Source organism: Notechis scutatus, chromosome Z (genome assembly GCF_049901735.1).
Source record: "Notechis scutatus isolate UNSWTSFEM ecotype Mainland chromosome Z, rNotScu1.2, whole genome shotgun sequence".
Lineage (NCBI taxonomy): Eukaryota > Metazoa > Chordata > Lepidosauria > Squamata > Elapidae > Notechis > Notechis scutatus.
The window spans coordinates 60061680-60088876 of record NC_142025.1 but is presented as its reverse complement, the minus strand read 5'-3'; the positions used below and the strand labels follow the sequence as shown (position 1 = coordinate 60088876).

Sequence of the window (27197 nt, the reverse complement as noted above, 5' to 3'; positions counted from 1 at the left end):
GCGGGCAGACAGGCGACGCGGGACCTTCTCCTCCAAGGGCGCCCGGTGCCTTTCTATCCACCCCGGCCCATCTCTTTCAAGCGGCGGCGACTGCGGGGCGGGGGTCGTCCTGTGGGGACACTGGTGGGCGCGGAAAGAGGGCGGCGGAAGAAGCTCCTCTCCTGCCCCGCCCGGGGGTGTCTTCCCCTTCTCCCGGTACAGGGAGCTCCGCAGCGCTGGGCGGGCGCCAAAGGCGACGCTCGGGGCTGGTCGGAACCGTCCGGCGCGCCCGATCCGATGCTAGCACAGCGGCTGCGCAGCTTCGCGCTCCAGCGGCGGCCTTCAAGCCGTGGCCTTTCCCTTCCCGAGGCGACGCGGGACTGGGGCGCTCCGGCGGCAGCGACTCCCAACAGCCCCAGCCGGGAAGGGAAAGGCAAAGGCGCTTTGCCTTTCCCTTCCCGAGGCGGCGGGACTGGGCCGCGCCGGCGGCAGCGACTCCCAACAGCCCCAGCCGGGAAGGGAAAGGCAGGCGGCGGCGACTCCCAACAGCCCCAGCCGGGAAGGGAAGGCAGGCGGCGGCGACTCCCAACAGCCCCAGCCGGGAAGGGAAAGGCAGGCGGCGGCGACTCCCAACAGCCCCAGCCGGGAAGGGAAAGGCAGGCGGCGACTCCCAACAGCCCCAGCCGGGAAGGGAAAGGCAGGCGGCGGCGACTCCCAACAGCCCCAGCCAGGAAGGGAAGGCAAAAAGCGCTTTGCCTTTCCCTTCCCGAGGCGACGTGAGATAGTGAGATCGTTTCCCAAATTAATTATTATTATTATTTTTAAACAAGTTTTATTAGTTTTTTTCAAAACACACAAGTCGTCATTATCCATTACATATTTAACCCTTTTTCCATTATAAATTTAACAAGTCAGATAAACTATAATTCTGTTTTAAACCATTTCCATATAAACATACAAAAACCTCTTATCCATTTTCTCTTTCATTCTCTTTACTCTTATTCCATTTTATTATTATCATTTCATCTATTTCTTTCTGACTTAGTTACCATTATTTTCATTCTATATTTCTGCAAGGTTTCATTAATTCTCCCCCCCAAAAAAACATATATACACAATACACAAAACATAAAAAAGAATCTTTTTGGAAAGTAACTTGGACCCAGGTATTTCTTTCTTCATGGACTTCAACTGTATTCATACTCATCTTACATATCATTACTTATTTTATTTACCATTCTAAATCTTCTATATTAACTTCTCCCCATATTTCATTCTTTTTAATTCTATCTTAATTAATCATCTTAATTTGAGTCATTATATTTGTATTTTTTGTCCATTCTTTATTGTACCTTTGTCTCATTCCTTTAAAAAAAAAAAAGAAGAAGAAGAAATTTCTCCTGAAATCACTAATCAGAGTATGATGCCTTTCTATCTCCCCACTAAATTAATCAAATTAATCTTTGAAATACCCAATCCGATTTTGCTTGGTACATTCTAACTAAGTAATACATCCAAAATAATTAAATACATAGTTAAACAATAGATCTAAATATTAAAAACAAATACTATAATGAAAATTTTATAATAACATCAATACCATAATCTTATTAAACTCTTTAATTAAAGCTCAATATTCTAAATCTCCTCTCATATTATATTTTAAAACCAATCATTATTAACATTTCAACATTTTAATCTCTTATCAACTCTTCAGCATTTAAGTTTTCTATTTCTAATACAATACTACAATATCATCTTATGTACCTTGCAAAATCTCTTTGAAGAAATTATACTTATCCTTTATCCCTAAAAAAAATTCCTTTTTTCCCATTTAATTTCAAAACTTTGTAGCTTTTCTCCACCTTTTCCCTTTCTTTCTTCTCCCAACAAACCTTTCTACCCCCCCCCTTTTTCTAGCCTCTGCCTTACTGGCTTCCCTTCTCTGTCGTATTCCTCTTCCCTTTTGTTTACCATCCTTATATTGATTTTGCACCTTGTTTTTCCCTTTCTTAAATGTTTTTTTAAATCTCAAGTCCTTTATTTCTCTTCCTTTCCCTCTTCCTTCCCTCTTGGTCGAGTTCTGAGATTTATTAAAGATGGCTTCCTCTCCTTCTTCTTCTTCTGCTGTCTTCATCTGTTGCAATGTTTGTTGATAGTTAATGAGCGCCATTTCCAAAAAAAGGCAGGCTTCTTTCAAACCAGCTTTACCATTTTTTTTTTTGCTTGCTCATAATCTTTTCTCAGTTCCTCAATAGAAGAAGCCATTATAAATCTTTTCTTTTCTTTTCTCTTACAACAGTCAGAATATTCCAAAGGAAAAATAAGACAATCCCAAAGTTATCAGTCAATCCAAACCAAGACAGAGTTCCCACTCTCTCCTCCTAGGGTGGTATCAATCAGAGAAAAAGAAAGTCCAAATCTGTTTCTTAAAATCTTATTGCAATATATTTTAGTCTTTCAATCCTTAAGGCATCTCCTCCAACAAAGTCTTAGCATACAAATATTTTTTTTTTAGTCCTCTCTTTTCCCACTCATCGCTTAAAGCCAGTTTTCACCTAAAAAAAAAATAGGTTTCTTAATATTCACTTTTTATTCCGTAGAAAAAGAGGGTAAGCTATCCTTTCAGCACCATTAAACTGCCTCTTTTTTCCTCTTCTCGAAGGTATCATTCAGAAAGTCATACTTTTCAGGAATTTTGTTAAATATGTCTTAGAGTCCTAGGAGCCAAGAAAAACTTTCTCCTTTCAAGCACTTTCTCCACTTCCTCCTGCGCATTCTTACCCGGCTGCCAGCTTCTTTGTGGCGGCCATTACGGACCGCCGCTGCACCGTCCTGGGAAAAGGGGTTCTGCCGGCCGGGGAGGGGTCTGCAACACCCCCAAACCCTTCTCCGGATCCCCCTACCTTCAGCTGCCCCTGCAGGGGCCTAGCTCCGTACCCGTCTGGGTCGGAGCCCCAAAAATGGCTAGCGCGCAAATCCCTGCCGCTCGCGGCCGACAAACCGGAAGTCCCAAATTAATTATTTTTATTTTTGAAATTTACCAGTAGCTGCTGCATTTCCCACCCTCGGCTTATACTCGAGTCAATAAGTTTTCCCAGTTTTTTTTGTGTAAAATTAGGTGCCTCGGGTTATATTCGGGTCGACTTATACTCGAGTATATACGGTACTTTGAAGATGCAAATAAACCAGGTAGATGGTTAGCATACAAACTGAGAAAGGAGAAAGAATCAAGGAAAATATTGCAATTAACAGATGAACAAGGCCAAGTTTGCTATGGTAGTAAAGAGAAGAAGGAAATCATTTGAGACTACTATGGGAAACTATATATGCAAGAGAATATTGATGAGGAAAGAGTTAAACAGTACTTACAGAATGCTAATTTACCTCAAATACCTAAAGAGATTGAAACAATGTTAGAAAGCAATATAACGATGATGGAGTTAACTGAAGCACTCAAGAAGCAAAATAATGGAAAGGCACCAGGCCCAGATGGACTTCTGGCAGAAATTTACAAAACATTTCAAGAATCGTTAAATCTTCCATTGCTAGAAGTTATGAATGAAGTTATGTTAAAGAAGAAGATACCTAAATCATGGTCAGAAGCCTATATTACACTTATTCCAAAAGAGGAGGTCGATCCATTACAAATTAAGAACTATAGACCTATTTCTCTACTAAATGCAGATTATAAAATCTTTGCTTCAATATTGGCAGAAAGACTTAAAAATATCTACATAATTTTATTCATCCTGATCAAAATGGATTTCTGCCAAAGAGACAAATTAAAGATAATATGAGAGTAATCTTGGACACTTTGGAATACTACGAGGCACATCCTGAAAAACAAATGTCTCTGATATTTCTAGATGCACAGAAGGCATTTGATAATGTGAATTGGCGATTCATGTTATTACTGTTGGAACAGATGGGCTTTGCTAGAAAATGTATTCAAGCAATAGAAGCTATATACTATAAGCAAACGGCAAAGGTAATGATAGAGGGAGAGCTGACAGACTTTTATTAATATAAAAAAAGGAACAAGACAAGGGTGCCCACTATCACCTTTGTTGTTTGTGTTAACTTTGGAAGTGTTAAACAGAAATATTAGAGATGAAAAGAATATAAAAGGAATGAAAATCAAAAAGGAAGAATTTAAGCTGCAAGCATTTGCAGATGATCTGGTTTTCATCTTAGAAGACCCTCTAGAAACAGCACCAAAATTGATAGAAAAAATAGAGACATATGGAAAGGTGGCTGGTTTGAAAATAAATAAAGATAAGACAAAGATCTTGACAAAGAATATGCTATTAAGACAAAAGGAAGAACTGGCAGACCTATTGAAAATTCAGGTCACGAATAAGATCAAGTACTTGGGGATATATTTGACAGCAAGAATAATTATATCAAACTTAAACAGCAGATAGCGCTAGATCTGGCGAAATGGGAAAATTTATAACTGTCACTAATCGGGAGAATTTCAACAATCAAGATGAATATATTACCCAGAATTTTATATTTGTTTCAAACAATTCCAATTAGGCTTGGAAAAGATTACTTTGAAGATTTAAATAAAATTGTGTTGAAATATATATGGCAAGGTAAGAAAGCGAGAATAAGTTAAAATTTTGCAAAATGCTAGAATTAGAGGAGGATTTGGTTTGCCTAATTGGGAGTTGTATTATCAAGCTACAAATCTGATGTGGGTTGAGGCATGGATAACACTAAGAAATACTAGATTGTTGACATTAGAAAGACATGATTTGTTGTTGGGGTGGCATGCTTTTTTATGGTATAAAGGAACTAAAACACGGGTACTTTAGAAGACATTATATACGGGAGTCTCTGTGGTTAAATTGGGAGAAGATTAAAAGACAATGTTATTTGAAAATTCCAGTCTGGCTATCGACTATTGAAGCATTTTCTTATCCTATAATATATAAAAAGGAACAAACAGTTAGATATGGTGAAATATTGAATGAAAAGGGTGAACTCAAATCTATACAAAAACTAGAGGAACAAGGTATAAAGATAAATTGGTTTTCATATGCACAAATACATTCAAGGTATGATAAAGATTCTAAAATGGAAGGTTTCTATGAATTTTGGATATGGGATTGATCTAGAGAAATGGCAAAAATTGTGGTCTCAAAATTATAAAATGACAATGTCAACAGCATATAAAGAAAATTTGTATAAGATGTTTTACAGGTGGCATTTTTCCCTGACAAGAATAGCAAGAATGTTCAAGAATAAATCTGAAAAATGTTGGAAATGTCATCAGACACCTGGCTCATATTACCATATATGGTGGACTTGTGCGAATACTAAAAAATACTGGACTAAAATCGGCATGTGGTTGGAAAAAATGACAAAAAAACATATAGACTTGAAACCAGAGATATTTTTATTGGGAATTTTACTTGAAATATCTGATTGTAAATGTATTAACAGCGGCTAGGATTGTATTTGCCAAAAACTGGAAAAATGAGAAAACACCATCACAGGAGGAAATAATTAAGAAAATATTGGAATGTGTTGAAATGAGTAGATTGACATTTGAAATTAGAGAACAAGAGGATAAACAATTTTATAAAATTTGGGATCTATTCTATCAATGGGTTAGGGTTAGGGTTAGGGTTGTATGTATGAATGCATACATTTACTGTTATGATCTAGATAAGCTGACATATCAGCCTGAGTTGGGCAAATATCATTAACCATAATTTCTATCAGCAGGAATCAGATTTGGTCCTTCAGGAAGAAGGCAACTCCACCTAACCCTGCAGCTAGCAGTAATTGTTTATGAACCAGTATATTTTTGCAAAAATTAAAAACCCAATATTGTAGGAGTCTAATTTTTACTTGTTTGTATACATTCAAACCTTCACAAACTCTGAACATGAATTTAGATCTTGTATAGTATGCCCAGGTTGGTCTGGAGTGGTGATATATATGGTTCAGTGTTATTAGCACATTAATGATATCACTAACAAATGATTTATCCTAGCAGTTTCATATAGATATTGATGAACAATGTAGAGTCCTGAGTCTTGGGACTTACCAGGTAGGTTCCACAATTCCACCCATCCACAGGGGAACTGCCCATTAAGTAATTGCAAAATGGTACCCATAAATGGTCGGTCATTCTATGGATGTTAGCATCTTCTAGACTTTAATGGAGATCATTCATCAGGTCAAAATATATTGTTTCCTCAAAAGGGAAATTTGGACCTGGGCATTAATTTTCTGTTTATTGAAAATAGCTTTTTCAAAAGTTGGACTATTGCTGACTATTTTAAAGTCAATAGTATCTCATTCCATGTTAAAGAAGCATTTAGTATTTATCAAATCAATCCTCATAGTTCTTTTCTTGCTATTCAAGGGAAATAAAAAAAATGTACTAGTATTTATAACATAGAGTATTCTGCCATTTCATATTTTGCAAATGAGGATAGGTATGATATGGTTGCCATTACAGGAACCTGGTGAGATGAAACCCATGACTGGAATGTACTGATGGATGGATATAATTTGTTCAAAAGAATCCTGAAAAAAAAAAGAAGGTGGAATTGCACTATATGTAAAGAATAACTACATATCAATAGAAATACACATGATCAAAGATAAAAACCCTTCAGAATGTATATTGGTCAATATAAAAAGGGAGGAAGTGACAATGTCCTAGGTATATATTACAGGCCACCCAACCAATCAGAGGAAATAGACAAACTCTTGCAACCAGTTAACAAATCTATGTAGGAAGTGGGAAATCAGACAGATTTCTAATCAACCTAGCTGACAACTTTGTCATCCAAAAGATAGAGGAGGGAACTAGAAGTAAAGCTATATTCGAGCTAATTCTTTTTTTTTTTTTTAAACAATTTTATTAGTTTTTAAAGACAAACAAAACATAAAAACATCCAACTTTTCCATAAGTATACAAACAGTGTGTCGGTTGGTTTACCAATTTTTTGTGCATCCATTTCATAGTCTCAATTACAGTTACATTACATAATGACTCATATTATCAATCGAAAATTATATACCCTAGTATCACTGTTAAACAATCATTTGACTATAATTTTATTCATTCATGCTTTACAAGATAACTATAGTTTACTTAGTTTATTTAATAACAAATCATATAATCATACCAGATCTATCCTAAAAACATTTTATAAATGTAATATCAAATAGAAAAGAAACAAATGTCTCTTTATATATTCATTATTATCTAAAATTCTAAATATTCTATTTATTGTATTTTATCATCCAACCATTGATAGAAAAGATCCCAAATTTCATAAAATTGTTTATCCTCTTGTTCTCTAATTTCAAATGTCAATCTACTCATTTCAGCACATTCCAATATTTTCTTAATAATTTCTTCCTGCAATGGTATTTTCTCATTTTTCCAGTTTTTAGCAAATACAATCCTAGCTGCTGTTAATACCTTTACAATCAGGTATTTCAAATCTTTACTATATGTATCGGGTAAGATTCCCAATAAAAAGATCTCTGGTTTCAAGTCTATATGTTTCTTTGTTATTTTTTCCAACCACATGCGAATTTTAGTCCAATATTTTCTAGCATCCTCACAAGTCCACCACATATGGTAATATGAGCCAGGTATCTGATGACATTTCCAGCATTTTTCAGATTTATTCTTGAACATTCTTGCTATTCTTGTCGGGGGAAGGTGCCACCTGTAAAACATCTTATACAAATTTTCTTTATAAGCTGTTGACATTGTCATTTTATAATTTTGAGACCACAATTTTTGCCATTTCTCTAAATCAATCCCATATCCAAAATTCTTTCCCCAAGCAATCATAGTTTCTTTAACTTGTTCTTCCTCTAATTTAAATTCCAGTAAATAACCATATAATTTTTTAATCACCTTTTCATCAGTACCTGTCAAAATCTTATCTAAATCAGTCAATTTATCATAAAATCCCTCTGTCTTAAAATCTTCATCATACCTTGAATGTATTCGCGCATATGAAAACCAATTCATCTTTATACCTTGTTCCTCTAAGTTTTGCATCGATTTAAGTTCACCCTTTTCATCCAATATTTCCCCATATCTAACTGTTTGTTCCTTCTTATAAATTATAGGATAGGAAAATGCTTCAATGGTCGATAACCAAACTGGAATTTTCAAATAACATTGTCTTTTGATCTTCTCCCAATTTAACCACAAAGACTCCCGTATATGATGTCTTCTGAAATAGCCCTGTGTTTTAGTTCCCTTATACCATAGAAAAGCATGCCAACCCAACAACAAATCATGTCTTTCTAATGTCAACAATTTAGTCTTTCTTAGTGTTATCCATTCTTTGGCCCACATCAAGTTTGCAGCTTGATAGTACAATTCCCAATTAGGCAAACCAAAACCTCCTCTAATTCTGGCATCTTGTAAAAGTTTTAGCTTTATTCTCGCTTTCTTGCCTTGCCATATATACTTCAAGACAATTTTATTTAAATCTTCAAAATAGTCTTTTCCAAGCCTAATTGGTATTGTTTGAAACAAGTATAAGATTCTGGGTAGGATATTCATCTTGATTGTTGAGATTCTCCCTATTAATGACAATTGTAGATTTTCCCATTTCATCAAGTCTGAGGCTATCTGTTGCTTAAGTTTAATATAATTGTTCTCTTTTAATGTACTACATCTTGGTGTCAAATATATCCCCAAATACTTGACCTTATTCATAACTTGAATTTTCAATAGGTCTGCCAGTTCTTCTCTTTGCCTTAATAACATATTCTTTGTCAAAATCTTTGTTTTATCTTTGTTTATTTTCAAACCTGCCACCTCACCATATGTCTCTATCTTTTCCAATAATTTTGAAGCTGTTTCTAAAGGGTCTTCCAAAATAAAGGCCAGATCATCCGCAAAGGCTTGCAATTTAAATTCTTAAATTTTTAATTTTCATTCCTTTTATACTTTTATCATCTCTAATATTTCTATTCAACACTTCAAAAGTCAATACAAATAGCAAAGGTGATAGAGGGCATCCTTGTCTTGTACCTTTTCTTATATTAATAGAGTCTGTGAATTCTCCCTCTATCATTACCTTTACCGTTTGCTTATGGTATATGGCTTCTATTGCTTGAATAAATTTTATGGCAAAACCCATCTGTTCCAATAATAATAACATAATTCTCCAATTCACATTATCAAATGCCTTTTGAGCATCTAAGAATATCAAAGCCATTTGCTTTTCGGGGTGTGCCTCATAATATTCCAAAGTGTCCAGGATTACTCTCATATTGTCCTGGATTTGTCTCTTTGGCAGAAATCCATTTTGATCTGGATGAATAAAATTGTTTAGGTATTTTTTAAGTCTTTCTGCCAAAATTGAAGCAAAGATTTTATAGTCTGCATTTAGTAAATAAATAGGTCTATAGTTCTTGATTTGCAATGGATCAGCCTCTTCTTTTGGGATAAGTGTAATATAAGCTTCTGACCATGTTTTAGGTATCCTCTTCTTTAACATAGCTTCATTCATGACTTCTAGCCATGGAATGCTCAATGCTTCTTGTAGTGTTTTATAAAATTCTGCCGGAAGCCCGTCTGGACCTGGTGCTTTCCCATTGTTTTGCTTCTTAAGTGCTTCAGTTAATTCCATCATTGTTATATTACTTTCTAACATTTTTTCAGTCTCTTTAGGTATCCTAGGTAGATTAGCATTCTGTAGATACTGTTTAACTTTTTCCTCATCAATATTCTCTTGCTTATATAGTTGCCCGTAAAAGTCTCAAATAATTTCCTTTTTCTCTTTATTACCATAGCAAACTTGGCCTTGATCATTTATTAATTGTGATATTTTCCTTGATTCTTTCTCCTTTCTCAATTTGTATGCTAACCATCTACCTGGTTTATTTGCATCTTCAAAATAGTTCTGTTTAGCACTTCTAATTTTCTGTGCCAATTCTTCTTTCTCTATTAGACCCATTTTATGTTTAATTATGTCCAATTTTAGTTTAATATCTTTTTTCTGTGGCATTTTCTGTAGTTCTTTTTCAAGTCTTTTATGCTCATCTTCTAAATCTTTAATGGCTTGTCTTTTCTTGATATATTTTTTTCTTATATAGTCTATTATCAAGCCTCTAGCATATGCCGTCATTGTGTCCCAGACATTCTGTATTGAAGTATCTTCTTTTTTATTTTCTCTAAAAAAGAAGGCCAATTCTTTCTCCATCCATTGTGCAAAGTCTTTTTCCTTTAAAATAGTATTATTTAATGTCCATCTCGATCTTTTTTTGTCCTTTCCATTTAATTGTCATTGGATTATGGTCTGCCCAAGTAGTTGTTTCAATATTTGTTTCTTGAATGTTAGATATTAGTTCTGTTGAGATCCAAATCATATCTAATCTGGACCATGATAAGTGTCTATTTGAATAGAAAGTATATTGTTTGGTTTTAGCATTTCTTTCTCTCCATATATCTTTTAAATTTAATTCATCTATCATTTTAAAAAAGGATTTAGGGAGAGTCTTTCTATTTTGCTTTGTTATTGTTGCTGTATAGTCCAGTTTATTGTCTACAATTCCATTAAAATCTCCCATCATAACTATATTAACATAGTCCAATCCAATTATTTTCATATGTAATTTTTTGTAGAATTCTTCTTGTTTATAATTCGGAGCATAGATTGCAATCAGGAGTGTTTTCATATTATTGTCCATTATTTCCACCATTAATACTCTTCCATCTTCATCAGTATAAATCAATTTTGCTGGAATAGTCTCTTTAATATAAAAAACCACTCCTCTTTTCTTAGATTGGGTCAAAGAAGTGAATATTTTCCCTAATTTTGGCTGTACCAACAATTGTTCATATTGTTTTTTAATAAGTACTTCTTGTAAACAAATTATATCAAATTTTAATTTCTCTAATTTATGAAAAAATTTCCTCCTTTTAACAGCTGAATTAAGTCCATTTATGTTCATTGTAATCAATTTTTTCTCTTCCATGGTTATATTTTGTAATTAGGTTTGACAGCTCTCGTAGATCTTGGTTCACGTTGCTCTTTGATCTCCACCTGTCCACCTACTGCGCCTTCTTCTTTTTCAGTCCCCATTTGGTCCTCTTGGAATTCAATTAGTGAGACCTCTTTTTCTGCCTCTTCCTCTCTCCTTCCAAAAAATTCTGCGTAGAAAAGTTCTGCTTTCTCAATTGAATCAATTCTATGTCTCCATTCTTGCCATGTGAACATTAGTCCTGGAATCAGCCATCTATAATTCACCTCCTTTTTCATTAACATTTTAGTCAGGAATCGATATTCTCTTCTCTTCTCTCTCACTCTTCTAGGTATTTGTTTTAAAACCACAATCTCCTTGCCTTTGTATTTCAATGTCTTCTCTCTTGCCACTTGTAATATTTGTGTTTTAATGGCTTTTTTTGTGAATCTGATGTGAACTTGTCTTGGTAGGTTGTTTCTCATCACATATCTTGTAAAGACTCGGTACACCTCATCTACTCCATCCATCATCTTTTCCTCTGTTATTTCTAAGGCTTCAGCCAGAATTTCTATCATTATCGCAGCTAAGTTTTGTCCTTTTTCTTCCTCTATGTTTTGGAATCTGAGATAGAATTCTGACCTGTCCATCTCCCACTTCAGCATCCCACTTTTATCTTGTTCAATGTTAGTCTGCTATCAATGTTTCCAATCTTCTCCTCTCTTTGCTTATCTTCTTCTTCAATTTTTTGGAAGCTCTCATCATACTTCGCCATCATTTGTTGGATATTTTCAATTTTTTCATCGGTCTTCCCTGTTCTTTGCTCAATGTTTTCTATTCTTTGTTCAATATTCTCTGTTCTCTTTTCAGTGGTGTCTGATTTTATTTTAAGATCTTGGATTCCTTGCATAATCATCTGTAGAGTCACTTTTTCTTGCTCTTTATCTTGCTTTAACATTGTTTGAATTAAACGTTGTCCTCCAGATGGTGGGGAGGCAGAAGTAGAAGTTGTGGCGCCAGAAGGTATGAGTCATCCTACTCATTTTGAACGATTCAAAATCTTCAAATTCTTTTAGATCTTAATCCGATTAGTAAGGTAGTCAATTATAATCCAAAATGGAAGATAAAAATAGTAAAAAGTAAAAAGCCCAATAATAGTAAAAAAAGAAAGAAAAGAAAAAGTTCTTCAGGTTCTTCTGAACCTTAATCCAATTATAAAATAGTCAATTGTAATCCAAAATAATGGATAAAAATAGGAAGAAGAAAAAAGCCCAATAATAATAAGAAAAAAATAAAGAGAAAGAAAAAAAGAAAAATAAAAGAGAAGTTTCTTCAGGTTCTTCATACCTTAATCCAATTGAAAAATCTCAATAATAAGAAAAAACAATAGGAATAAACCAAAGACATGGATGGAAGAAGCAAAAGTCCCAATAAAAAAAGAAAAAGGAAAAATTCTGAGGCTTTCCCTTTAAAATAAAAAGGAACATAAAAATATTACAAAAATAAAAGTTTACAGTAGAGCTGGTAGAGGGGGGTAGCACAACTAAAAAAAATAGAAAAAACACACTGCACTTTATTTAATTATCCAAGGCTCTTGTTATGACTCTCTTCCCCACAAGCTTCAAAGCCAAGCTTCAAGTATTTAGTTGTTGATAGAAGTCCAGAAGAACACCTGTAATAACACTCACCCGTGCTCTTCCCTCTATCTTATCAGATTGCAATGTCCTTGAAAAGGAGTCTTTCAGAATTCTCTCAACTTCAAATAAAATATTTTCAAGCCTCTAGTTGGCAGTGTTACAAAGTTTCTTTGTTCTCACTCCCCCCCCCTTTCCCAGGGAAAACGTAATAGAAGTTAAAAAAGAAAGAAAGAGTATGTATGTATGTATGTATGTGTGTGTATATATATATATATATATGTATATGTGTGTGTATATATATATATATATATATATATATATATATATATATATATATATACATACATACATACATACATACATACATACATATATATATATATGTAAAGAAAAATAACTAAAGGGAGCCTCTAATCTAAAAAGTTGAAAAATCAAAAAGGAGAAGAGAAAAAAAAAAGAATATATATAAAGGAAAAGTCAGTCCAGTTAACAACAGCTAAGTCGCAATAATCCAGTAAAAAAAGTAAAGGAATAAAAAGCCAAGCCTCACTTTGACATCTGTCTTTAAAAATCGCCGCTTATTCAATTTTGTCAAACATCTTACAGATTTCTTCTTGTTCTTAGAGTGTCCTTTCAAATCTCAAAATATTAGTAAAAAAAAAAAGGTTCTCACCCAGCCGACATACTTTCTCTTTCGATCTCTTCCTTTCCGGAGCTGTCCCAACTTCAGCAGCTTTGGGGCTGCCTCTCCACTGCCAGCAAAAGGGACTTCTCCTGGATCAACCAGGGACTTTGTGGTGTCCCTGGGATCCACAGGATGTGCCCTTCACTGTCACCATCTCTACGGGACAGTTTAGGTCCGTTTGGACCGACCAGGGGCGAAGATATCGGCTGCAATCTCAGAGCCCCGAGATTGCAAGCCGTACCGTCGCGACGTCAGCTCCGCCCTCCTATATTCAAGCTAATTCTTACTAATAGAGAAGAAGTGATAATTGATAAGAAGAGTGGAAATTGCTGGAACCTTGGGTGAAAGTGATTGGAATTCAATATAATGCAAACACAAGCAATAGAATATAATCCAACCAGTGTCTTAAACTTTAAAAGAGCTGACTTTAACTCAGAGAGAGCCTAGGAAAGATTCCATGGATGAAAACCCTAAAAGGGAAAACAATTCAAGAAATGTGGGAAACTCTGAAAAATGTGATCATAAAAGCCCAGTGCAGCACAATACCACTGAAAAAAACAAGAAATCCAAGAAAAAACCCAGCATTGCTGCACAAAGATCTCTCTGACAGACTCAAAGACAATAAGAACAAGTACAAAAAATGGAAAGAAGAATACATAACTAAGGCTGATTATCAGCAGATAGCCAGAATATGCAAACATGAAGTCATGAAAGCAAAGGCTCAGAACAAACAAAGACATGCAACAAAAGTCAAAGATAATTTTTTTAAAAAAGTTTCTTTCAATATATTAATAACAAGAAAAAGTTAAGGAAACAGTAGGTTCATTAAAGAGAAAAGATGGCAAGGAAGAAACAGGCAGTAGGGAGAAAGCAGAGCTACTTAACTCATTCTTTGCATCAGTCTTGATGCAAAAAGATATTATATGTACCAAATGTACAAAAAAAGAACCTACTGTGAAAGGCAAACTAGAAATAAAAATTAAGATACGTAAGAAAATGTTAAGAGAACACCTATATGACCTTGACGAATATAAATCACTGGGACCTGACAGATCACACCCCAGAGTTCTGAAGGAGCTGGCATATGTTATCTCAGAACCAGATCTGCAAACAACTAGAAGCAAATAAAGTTTTAACTATCATGTTTTCCTGAAAATACGGTCTATCTAAAAAATAAGCCCTAGCATGATATGTGTATGATATAAGCCCTACCCTAAAATAAGCCCAAGTTAAGATCTACCCACTTTGTCCCACCATCTGGTTGCTCAAGGCTGCAATGGGGCAGAAGGCTGTGCAGCAAGCTGATGCCATGGTCACAAGGTGAGGTGAGATTACGCACCTCAAGGCCCCTGCACCAGGCCACTCCCCACTTGACAACCTACCTCACCTCTTCCCTTTCACTTCCCTCCCGAGACAGACTGCCATGCAAAGGAGGAAGCGCGGGGAAGGCTCGGTCCCCTTACCTGGTCCCCCTCTGCTGTGTCTGAGCAAGGGGGGAGTGACAGAAAAGTCATCCACCACTGTTGCATATCAACTGTGTCCCCCACTGGAGGGGCTTTCTTCAATCCTTATCTCTCCCAACCTGCAGATCACCTGCTCAGCAGCAGCCTCCTCCTCCATCTGCCACACCATCTGCTCTTTGTTCACTGCCTGCCTTGTGTGGTTTCAAAGGTGGTAGCTCTGGAGGCTGCTGGTAGGAAGCAATGGTGGATGGAATGGGGGAATCTTTATCCACATATGATATAAATTCTCACCAGTCCCCCTACCACCACCTGCCTCATGGTGGTGGCACCTCTCTGCAGCATCCCTTGGCTGGCTAAGCTCTGGGAAATCTATGCTACCTGGAGTAGATCCACTTCCTGCCGGGCCAGAGGAGAGGATTTGCTTCTCACAGGGCAGGCCCATGACAAGAGGGCTGGACTCACATGTACACTCAGCTTCTTACAAAATCATACCTGTAGCTATCCTCAGCTGATCAGGAGGAAAACGTGTTTGCTCTGGATTTTAAGGCAGAAAATTCAAAGGCCCTGAGAAAAAGAATAAAGCTCTTCTGTTTGCAGTCCAAAGTGGGTGCCAAGGCCAACCCTGCAGAAAGTGATTTGCTCCTCCATGCAAAACTTCAAGGACTTTGCAGAATTATCAGGGAGGGGGAGCCTGGCCTTCCTCACCCAGGTCCATGTGGGGTAGTTTTCCCAGAACTTAGTGTCCTTCCATGTGAAGGAGGAACACAATGCTGGGAGGAGAGGTGGCAGAAAATGGGGCTGCCATTTTCAGAACAGAGAAGGGAGAAGCAGGACGATGCAGGCTGGTGAGAAAGTGGGGACCAGGAAGGAGGAAGGAAGGGGGAAGGAGCAAGAAAAACACACACACACACACACACACACACAGATCTGCAACAGAAGAGGGAGCCGTGCAGTGATCAAACCTGTTTGTGTGTGTGTGTGTGTTGTGGAGACAGAGAGAGAGAGAGGGAGGGAGGGAGGGAGGGAGAGAGAGAGAGAGAGAGAGAGAGAGAGAGATTAGATTAGATTAGATTAGATTAGATTAGATTAGATTAGATCCAGGGCTGGCGGTGGGGGTACTCCATACTGCCATCATTCCAGCTGCCTACTCTATTTATTTATTTATTTTATTTTATTTATTTTTGTCAATTGCTTACAAGATAATAGGTATAAGTAAAAAACATAGTTATGAATACATGGATACATATAAGAAAAATAAAAAAATAAAAGAAACAATAGGACAGGGACGGTAAGCACATTGGTGTGCTTATGCACGCCCCCTACAGATCTCTTAGGAAAGGTGTGAGATCAATAGTAGACAGTATAAGGTTAAAATTTTTGGGGCTTGGGGAAGAAACCACAGAGACAGGTAGAGTATTCCAGACATTGACCACTCTGTTGCTGAAGTCGTGTTTCCTGCAATCAACTTTGGTGCGATTAACCTTGAGTTTGTATCTATAGTTTGCTCTTGTATTGTTATGGTTGAAACTGAAGTATTCATTGACAGGTAGCACATTGCAATGTATGATTTTATATACTATACTTAGATCGGACTGAAGGCGGCATAGTTCTAGGTTTTCTAGGTCTAGAATTTCAGGTCTGGTGGCATAAGGTATTCTTCAACAAGTAGAGGAGTGGAGAACTCTTCTTGTGACTCTTCTTTCTGGACTTTCTCAACTGTGTTAATATCAGATACGTAATGTGGGTTCCAGACTGATGAGCTGTATTTGAGTATTGGTCTAGCAAATGTTTTGTATGCTCTAGTTATTAGTGTAATATTACAAGAGAAAAAGCTATGTAAGATTAGATTAACAACTCTTAACTCCTTTTTGGCTATGTAGTTACAGTGGGCTCTAGCACTTAGATCATTAGAGATGAGTGCTCCAAGATCCTTGACAGAGTTTGGATCATCAACACGTCTTGACTATTCAGCCTGTATTTTATTTTCTGATTATTATTTTTTTTGCCAATATGTAGGACAGAGCATTTATTTGTTGAGATTTGAAGTTGCCATTTGTTTGACCATTCTGATACATAGTCAAGGACTTTTTGAAGGGTAGCAGTATTGTCTGTGGTGTTGAATAGCTTTACATCATCATCGAAGAGAATGCAGTTGCTCTTAATATGATCACAGAGGTCATTTATGTAGAGTATGAAAAGAGTTGGTCCTAGAACACTGCCTTGGGGGACACCACTGTTGACAGGTACAGAATTTGATAGGACACTCCCAATTTGACCATTTGTTATCTGTTTGACGGGAATGCTTCTATCCAGTTATGCAGGGGTCCAGAGATACCGTAAGATTTTAGTTTTAGGAGTAGTTTGTCGTGTACCACTGAATCAAAGGCTTTACAGAAGTCTATGTAGATTGCATCTATTGCTTTGCCCTGATCGAGATGTGTAGTCCATATGTTTTTGCAGTGTAAGAGTTGCAGATTACACGGTAGTTTTTTCTGAAACCAAATTGTTTATTAGAGAGTAGGTTGTTTGTTTCTAAGTGGAGGATGATGGATTGGTTAATAATTGATTCCACGACTTTACAGGTGACGCAGCATAAAGAGATTGGTCTGTAATTTTCAACTAGGCTGGGCTCTCCCTTTTTGAAGATGGGGATAACCGTGGCTTGTGACCATAGTTTTGGCAAGGAGCTGGTCCTGAAAGATTTTTCAAAGATTATGCTTAAAGGTTCGGTGTCAGCTCCTACAATAAAACACTTTATTCACAGTTCCTGGTGTAGCAATGTGTGTTTTTTGGCTTCCTCCAACAGCAGCAACAAACGGTAAGTCCGAGCAAAGCCAGCGCTGAGAGCGTCTGCCTTTTAGTGCTTTTTATAATCCCTTTCCACCTGCCCCTGATAACTACCCAACATCCGTCACCCACCCTCATTTCACCTATGGTGGAAAAGCCCCCAGATAACACCTCCCCTTTACCCCGGGTCTCTCTCTACCCCGATCCCCCATATGACATGCCGACTAGCCAATACTATCTTTCGAAATGTTCCCTGGCTGGGCGCATTGAGAAAGAGAGGTGTTTTGCTGAGATCGTTGCAAAACACTGAACAGTTCACAAAGCAACCCTGCAGCCCGCCATGCCGAACAGGTGATCCATTAGTCTCCTGGCCAGTAGCTACGATGACGTATCGAGCTTCGTTTCATCGGTAGCGTTGGTTACACCTGATGGGGAAAGAGGTTGCATTTGGTGTCGTCAGCTGTCATCAACCCGGGGTTGTCAGGAAGGATCACTTGCCCCAATCTGGAGGACGTGACTATGTGTCGGGCTTCATTTGGCAGTAGTGTTGTTGAAGCCCGACATGCGGCCCCCTCTACCATGTGTCTCTCTGAAACAAAAAAACAGACAATAACTATCCTGTATATGCAATTACCCCCTCCCTGCCCGCTTTTGTGGGGTATTTCCTATGGAACCGCCGTCGCAATCGGGGTGCGGATACATCTGTAAATGGTATCCATGCCGCGTCTGATAGTGTGTACCCCTTCCAGCTAATTAGATATTGCAGGACACCCAATCGTTGACGTGAATCAAGTATCTCGTCGATTTTGTAATGGTTATCACGTACTGATCCCGGCATAGTCGCTCTCGGTTCTTGTCTGGCCATATTGGCCAGTTTTAGTAGAGTAATGTGGAATACGGGATGAATTCGTTTAAAATGAGATGGCAGTTGAAGCCCCACCATTACTGGATTTATTGCTCGTAATATTTGAAATGGTCCAATATATTTTGGTTCCAGTTTTTTCTTATTTAAACCCAGGTGTATGTATTTTGTTGATAAATAGACCCAATCTCCAATATTATATGGTTTTGGTTGGATCGTTTCTTGTTGCTTTGGGTTGCATACACTTCTTGGCCTTTTTTCAATGCGATTCGCACTGAGACCCATTGTTTCGTAGTATTGGGAGTTTCTTGTGGTTGTTCAGCTTCGGCCATTCCTGTATAGGTGTAAATTCCATCCCGTTAACTATTTGAAAAGGAGAATAACCAGTGCTACTATGTTCCACATTATTATATGCGACTTCAGCATATGGCAGTAAAGTTGTCCAATTGCTTTGTTGTGAATCAACATAACACCGGAGATATTGCTCAATGGCCGCATTAACTCGGCTGCTCCATTGGTAGCCGGATGGTAGGCTGTACTCAACCCTTGTGTCGATCCAATCGCACAGATGAATTCACGCCAAAATTTGGATGTAAACTGCACTCCTCTATCAGATATAATCCATTTGGGTACTCCATGTAATCGATATATATGTTGTATAAATAATTGTGCTAGTTTCTTAGCCAATGGTATTCCTTTACATGGTACAAAATGTGCCTGTTTTGAAAATAAATCGATAACAATCCATATAACTGTGTACCTGTTTATTATCTGGTGAATCCACTATGAAATCCATCCCAATTTCTTGCTACGGTTTCGTTGGTTCGGATACAGACTGCAATAGACCTGTTGGTTTTCCTATTTTTGTTTTATTTATCATACAAACTGGACAGGACTTCACATACGTTTCGATATCCGATTGCATGCCTGGCCACCAAAACTGTCGTTTTGCTAAATGTAATGATTTCAGGAATCCATAATGTCCTGCTTGTTTAACATCATGACATCTTTTCAGCACCACTGATCTTAATACATTTGGTACATAAATTTTGTTCCCACACCAGACAATACCATCTTACATTTTGATTTGATTTACATTATGTGTCAACCAATCATCTTCTGCTAACAGTACAGGCAGGTCTGGTGCTAGTATAGTGGCTTTAGATCCTGCGGCTCGATCAATTATTGGTATAAGTGGTTGGATTGTGGCCTCACGTTGACTACGATACTGTGGAAGTCAGGATAAAGCATCCGCCATAAAGTTTTTCCCTGCTGGAATATGTTTCAATGTGAACTTAAACCTCCTAACAAATAAAGCCCAACGAACGTGTTTCGGTGATAAACGACGTGGATTCTGGAGGGCTTCCAAATTTTTATGGTCCACACCTCAAAAGGTTTTGGACTGCCCTCCAACTAATGTCTCCAGGTCAATAATGACCAATGAACCACGAAAGCTTCCTTCTCCCATATTGCCCAATTACGTTCAGTTGGGCTGAATTTATGAGAAGTGTATGCATACAGGTGTAAAACCCCATCTGCATTCCTTTTCAGTAGCACAGCTCCTACTGCTACGTTGCTGGCTTCTGCCTGGACAGTAAAGGGTAACTCTACATCTGGATGTTTCAACACAGGTTCTCTCACAAACAACTCCTTTAGGTTATTGAATGCCTGTTGACATAGCTCTGTCCATGGCAGCCTAGTATTTGCCTTTGTATCTTTAATCCCTATAGTTTTTGTCTTCAATAAATCTGTCAGCGGTAGAGCAACATCGGCAAAACAGGGAATGAATTGCCGATAAAAATTTGCAAACCCCAAGAAACTCTGCAGCTGTTTCCTAGTAGTTGGGGCTTGCCACTTTAACACGGTTTCTACTTTCTTGGGATCCATCTCAATACCTCGTTCAGCTGTCCACCTGTTCAAATTTAATGGGTACATCCAATTTGATGACGTTTAAACTTAGTTTGTCCACCACCCCTTTAGTTATCAAATGCCTCGTGCATCCAGAATCAATTAGTACCTCCACCTTGATTCCTTGTTCAGTCTGCTTATTCCACAGAAAAACAGGCAAGATAAAAGGATGGATAGGTTTACTCAACATTGGGTCATTGGGTGGCCCACCTTCTAAGTCACAGTCGGCTAAAACCGTAGTTGGTATACTGGGACTATTCTCCTCAGTGTGATCATCCGGTGATTTGCTTCTAACACCCCTCACTTTCTCCTGTCCATGCCAATCACTCCTAGTTGATCTGGTTCGGGTACTTTCTGGACCAATCCGAGGCATTCTCCCCAACGTCAAAGGGGGTATAGGGCATGCTACAGCTCTGTGTCCTGGTCTATTACACCAGAAACATTTCATTATGCCTCTACCACTTAGAGTTAGTGCCCTTTTAGTCTGAGGTTTTGTAATTGGATCCATAGTTTTATGTGTTTGGACATCACTTTCAAGTTTAGGTTTCAAACACCGAAGTCCGTCATCTAATTCTATTGATACTTGATATCATTCGGTAAGCCTAACATGCGAGCCCCTATAAAGACAGGCTTGATGCAACTTAGGGTCCAGACCTTCTTGAAAAAGATGTATCAATGGACTTTCAGGTAATAACGGCAGTTTACAAATCACTCTTCGAAATTCATTCACATATTCCCTGGCCATTCTTCCTTTTTGTTTTACAGCCAGAAGATCTTCTTCGGCTCGTTTATCAGCCATTGTATCCTCGAATCGAGTTTGTAAGGTGGCTAAAAATCACCCTATATCTCCCAACTCTGCCCTAGTGCGAAACAAATCGAGTTGTTATTGGTACATATAGTTTGATGACTCTTTTGACTTCAAGTAAAAATATGTTGTAATGGTCTTCAATAGTATTGCATCCAGTGAATAGAAATTGCCAATCTAGGGATGAGAGATTGTTGTCCATAAGATCATAGTTGTCTTTTCTGAAGCTATAATTGGGAATTCCGTTGTTGTGATGATTTTTGTGGACCTATGTTGAGACAAAAGTCAATCATGTTGTGGTCACTGTTGGAAAAGGGTTCTTTAATTTGTATTCTGTAAATTAAATTCAAACTATTGCAGAAGATGGGATCGAGGCAGTTGTTAAGTCTAGTGTTGTTGGTTACTAGTTGTTCTAGTCCCAGATTTGTTACTGCATTGTAGAAGGTTGCATGTGTGGGTTCAGTTGTACATTCATTAGGGTCCAGTTAATATGAGGTAGACTGAAGTCACCAAGAAAGATAAAAACGTGTGGGCAGGATGCTGCCCATGTTAGTAGTATATTTAGCTTGTTTGCATGTTCAATGTCATAATCAGGGGCTCTGTAACATAGTAAGAACCGAAATGTGATATTTAAGGACAGTTCATAGACGATGGTCTCAGGAATAGCAAGCTCCTGGGTAACTTGGATGTTTTTTAGATGTAGGGACTTTTTTTTTTTTGAACAAATTTTATTAATTTTTAAAAACAATACACAAACAAACAAAACGTAGAATATAATAACATAAAACATCTTTTCTGAAAAACAAATAAAACATCTTATTTAAAGACAGAATAATTCCAAACTATCACATTTCCATACAAGCACAGTTTAATATGTATATTTATCTTATCTGTTCAATTTCATATCTTTTCCCACCTTCTCTTTATTTTTCCCTTTCCTTCTATTCAATTATATTTCTTTTGCCTTGGATTGTATATATTCATTATATCCATCTGTCTTATTTACAATTTCATTGTTCTCTTCCAGCATTCTTCTAGCATTTTATTAATTCAAACATAGACAAACAAAACACAAAACATAAATACATAAAACTTCTTTTTGGAAAGCGGCTTACCCCGGGTTACATCTTTTTATACAGACATACTTTCTATACTGATTCTGCTTAGTACATTCTAAGTACTACATTTTAGAATAATAAAACAAAAAAATAATACATACTTTCCATACTGATTCTGCTTAGTACATTCTAAGTACTACATTTTAGAATAATAAAACAAAAAAAAAGAGAATTAAGTTTATAATATAATAAAAACAATATTCCATAGAAAGTTAAACTCTATTGTTAAATCTTAAACATTTTTATACATTCCCTTTAATGCATTATTCACTCATATAATATTTCAGTTTTCTAATTCAATTTCAAATACTAATATCTACAATACAATCTTATGTACTTTTGCAGAATCATTTTTTAAGTTATATTTTACCCTTTGTCTCTGAAAAAAACCTGTTTTTTAACATCTTGTTTTAAACCTTTATGACTTCTCTTTCCTTTTTCCCTTCCTTTCTTATCAATTCTAGCCTTTTTGCCCCCCCCCTCCCATCTCTCAAACTCCACTCTCTTGATCTTCCCTCTCTGTTGTATTTCTCTTTTCTGTTGCTTTCTGACATTGTATCGATTTTTCATCTTATTTTTCCCTTTCTTGGTTGCTTTTTTAGGTTCTGAATTCTCCATTTTGTTTTCCCCCTTTCTCTTTTCTTCCTCAACTGAGATTGTCTGTCCATTAAAGATGACTTCTTCTTCTTCATCCCAACCTTCTCGTTGTTGTATTTCTTGATAGGTAGAAATCGCCATTTCTAAAAAATGAAAAATAGATCCAGAAGAGCCCTTGCCTTCTTGTTCCTCTTCTTTTAACTTTTGAAATTCCATTTGTAATTCTTCAACTGATAATGCCATTTTTTTTTCTTAAGAGCAACCCAAATGTTTTTAGTCTTTCAAGAAATAGTTCCCAAAAATCCCAAAGTCACAAAGCAATCCAAATCAGAACAAATTGTTTCATTTAGCACTTTCTTCTTTTTATATTTTTTCTTCTTGGGGTAGAATTCAGTTACACAGTTCCAAAGTAATTTTTTAGAAGTCTAATTGCCACTTATTTCTGTTCTTATAAACTCCAAGCAGTCTCCTTCAATACAATCTTAAAATAAGTTCTTTACCTCTTCCCTCCCACTTATAGCAAAAAGATTTTAGTTTTTAATTCCAATGTTCAGAAATCTTTTATCCCCTTGGCTTTAAATTTCAGGTTTAGTTACCTTCTGTGCCCAAGCAGGTTTTTCCAATTTCCATCAGCTATTTCCATGGGGAGGGAGAGTGAGAGAAAATAACTTTCCCTTTGAATCTTCTTCCGCCGCTTTCACAGTCTCCTTGGGAAACAATGTATCATTCAAACGATTAAATTTCCAGGGTGTTTAAAGGTTCCTTATTGTCCCAGTTCAGCCAAAAAACTTTCACTTTCTCCGACTTCCTCCTGCACAATCTTACCCGGCTGCAGGCTTCTTTGTGGCGGCCATTACTGACCGCCGCTCCACCGCCTTGGGAAAAAGGAGTTTAGCTGGCTGAGGAGGGGGTTTGCAATACCCCCAAGTGCCTGCCCGGATCTCCTCTCTCTTTGGTTGCCTCTATGGGGCAACCATATCCTCCAGATCCAGCTGGATCGGAGGCACTTCGGCGGCGAGCGCAGCAGGGACTGCGCACGATCGCAGATTCCTGCCACTGCCGAAGCCTTGCAAACCGGAAGTCTCAGATGTAGGGACTTTTTATAGAAGATAGCAACACTACCTCCTCTACGGATTTCATGATCTGATCAGTAAACATGATAGTCTCTTACTGTGGTAATGGAGTCAGGGAGAGATGCGTTGAGCCATGTTTCACAGACAAATATAATGTCGAATTTAGCCATATTTAGTAAGAGGAAAAATTCAGGTATTTTATTTACAAGGCTTCTTGCATTGAGTAGCTTGCATTTAAGGCCAGTTGTGGTTGGAATAGAGGTAGTTAGGGGCATGCATGCCTAGTTTTGAGTGATGTTGGATTGATGGGGTGGGGTTGGATGCAGAGTTGTGGGTTGTGTGACTTTTTTTTTGATGCAGTCAGCTCTGTAGTCAATGTATAGATCCTTTTCTCCATTGTCTAGACGGTTTTTGAGTTCTACACAGAGTTCATGGGAGCAGATTCTTTGCAGTATGGATAAGTCTGGTCTTGAGTAAAGTTTTTTGTGGTTGGGATTGGTTTTTGCAATGGCGTTTATTGTATGAATGAATATGCATTTGCTGGACTCATTTTTGCATACAACTCTACAAAATCTTGGGGCCACAGAGCCATCATTGTATTTGAACTCAGGGCCATCTCTGGTTATTTCAATGATATCTTCAGGAGAGATGTTTGTTGTATTTGAGTTGCTTATGATATCACGAACTTTGGTGATGTCGTCTGATTCGTTGATGTCTTCTGAATAATGTCAGTTGGTGCTCCGTTCAAAATCCAAGAAAGAAATACTTAGACTCTTGTAATTAGAGAAAAGATATCTTTTACTGGAAGTCAAGTGGTAGCAACAAGAGAATTCTGAATCTGAGGAAATAGGCATGTACAGCACATATATCAAGGGAGTGAAATGTTCCCACCCCCAATAGTTCAAACGGTTCTTCCAATTAAAAGTTGTGAACCTCATCATGTGGACATCTTCAGGTGGTGATGATTAGTTGACCTTGGCTTACTCAGATAAAGGTTTGCAGTTGCACAGAGAAGAGAACGCCAAGCAAGAAATAGAAACCCTCCTCAGTTTATACAAGATTAGTTAGTAACACCTCCAGTCTGTTTCCCATACTTTTCCCCCTTCCTCCCCCCGTTACTCATGACAGCCAGAAAGAAGATCTTGAAGGCTGACAGGAAGTTTCCCTGGGGCCCAGGAAGGCAAAAAATGGGGTGGGGTGCTGCATCCCTCTTCATTTTTTGCTTTCTTGGGCCTCAGGGAAGCCTCCTGGGTGAAGCAGTAAGTAAGCGAGGGGAATCATAGGAACAGCTGATCATCAGGAGGGGGAAAAAAGAAATACCTTAAGGAGTGACTGGGCTGAAAGGAACGCAGTCAGTGATGTCGGGCATGTGCGCATTGTTGTGCATGCGTGATAAGGATTGACTGGGAGGGGAGGGACGGGCAGAGAGAGGAGGGGCCAGCCAGGGGCACAGTTGCCAGTTCTCTGAATTGCACAGAATCATAACAACCGGTTCTATAAAACCGGTCTGAACTGGTAGAATCCCACCCCTGGTATTTTGAAAATATCTCTCAGCTGCTAATTAAGTTCAAAACTGAATGTAGCTATAAATGTATGTATGATTTTAACATTATATGGATGGGAATAAAATTACATAACTGAATGTATTCCCAAATACAGTAATAATAACGTCCCACCACATTGAGAACTGAATATTAGAATCTAATTCCTGATTCTTCCAAAGCATTCTTGTTTGTAGTCAAAAGAATGCTGGTTGAGGAGAATAGTTGGAAGAGCTGAGTCAGTTTGAAATTCCATAATTGATTGTTAAGCAGAATAAGGTGTTTTTTTTTTAAGCAGATGTTGGTGTCAAATTTTCCTTTTCAAACTTCTCTCTGCATCCTGTTCCCCTCAAACCCCAATTTAAGTTACATTTTGCATTGAAATGAAGAAAGACTGTAGGGTCCTTGATGCTTTTTGAGCTTCGTTGTTTTCTTCCATGCATTTCATTACCCAACTAGATAACATCATCAGTGCTAGTTGTGAGTGTTGTTTGCTATCTTTTTAAATACTAGTGGATTGCTCTGTCAGTGTTAATGGGAGTGGTCTTGATGGTTCCTTGATTAGGCTGTTCTTTATTATTAGCTTGTTTGTCTGAGTGTGTAGTTTTTTGATTATTTTATTGTTGGCTAGCATTAATCTTGATGTTAATCTTTGTTTCTCTGAGTGTTAATTGCTGGCTAAGAAGTATTTTGATATTTTGGTTTACTTTTTGGCTTTGTGATTATTTCTTTTGAATGATATGTAAATATTGTTTATTTTTGTGTGCTTGTTGAGAGCTGAATTATCTGAATGCCAAGCTTCCATGATTTCTTGACTATTCTCTAGTGTTTTTTAACTTTCCCAGTTAAATTATGATTAATTTTATTCATGTGTTGTGAAATTAAGGAATTGTCATCATATCTTCTAGTTGGTGTTGATGGATACAATCTATAATGAAGAGAAAATTTGTAGAAAAACATTGTGCTACAAGAGAATGAAATGAATATAGGTAGTCCTCGATTTACAACCACAATTGAGCCCAAAATTTTTGTTACTGAAACAGTTGTTTTGCCCTATTTTACCACCTTTCTTGCTATATTTGTTAAGTGAATCACTGTATTTGTTAAGTTAGTAACATGATTGATAAATGAATCTGGCTTCTCCCTTGATTTGCTTGTCAGAAGATTACAAAAGATAATCACATAACCTTGGAATACTGCAGCTGTCATAAATATTGTCAGAATATGCACAGTGTGATTAGGTGAGACAACTCAGGAGCAAATACAGTAATGTGTGGACATGCTCTCCCCTGATTTCAGTTGTGCTTTATATACAGTCTGCTTGTCAGCAACACTTTACTGCCTGCAGTCTCTCTAACGTATACATTGTGCAATGCCTCCTAGCACTTTTTTGCAGACTGGAGACCCTTCATGTGTCTCAGTTGACTGTCCTCCAAAGCTAGAATTATACTGGGTAATGCCTTTTCATTTCTTCTCCAGTCCCCATCATCCAGGACTGCTGATGGATTAGTAACTATCATTCACAACTCCTCCCTTCTCAAGTACATCTCCATCATTACACCCCAGGAGAGATAGTTTGTCTCATTCAACCAAGACACCACAAAACCTCCTTCCATTACACTGATGGAAGCCATGTTGCTTGTTTCTATTAGAAGCACTAACCACTAACAAACCACAATGCACAGCCCTTCTGACTTTAGAGCAAGCTCTCACTGGGTTTCTCCTCTCTCTAGTTTCTCTAGCCACTCCAGCCTTCTCTCTGGTCTGGCCC

General features: G+C 37.5%; 1 protein-coding gene across 5 annotated transcripts in view; it reads left to right on the top strand.

Moving 5' to 3' along the window:
* MYRIP (myosin VIIA and Rab interacting protein) overlaps positions 1–27197 on the top strand; it is a 199272-nt gene that overhangs the window by 23733 nt on the left and 148342 nt on the right. The gene's annotated exons all lie outside the window — the stretch shown is intronic.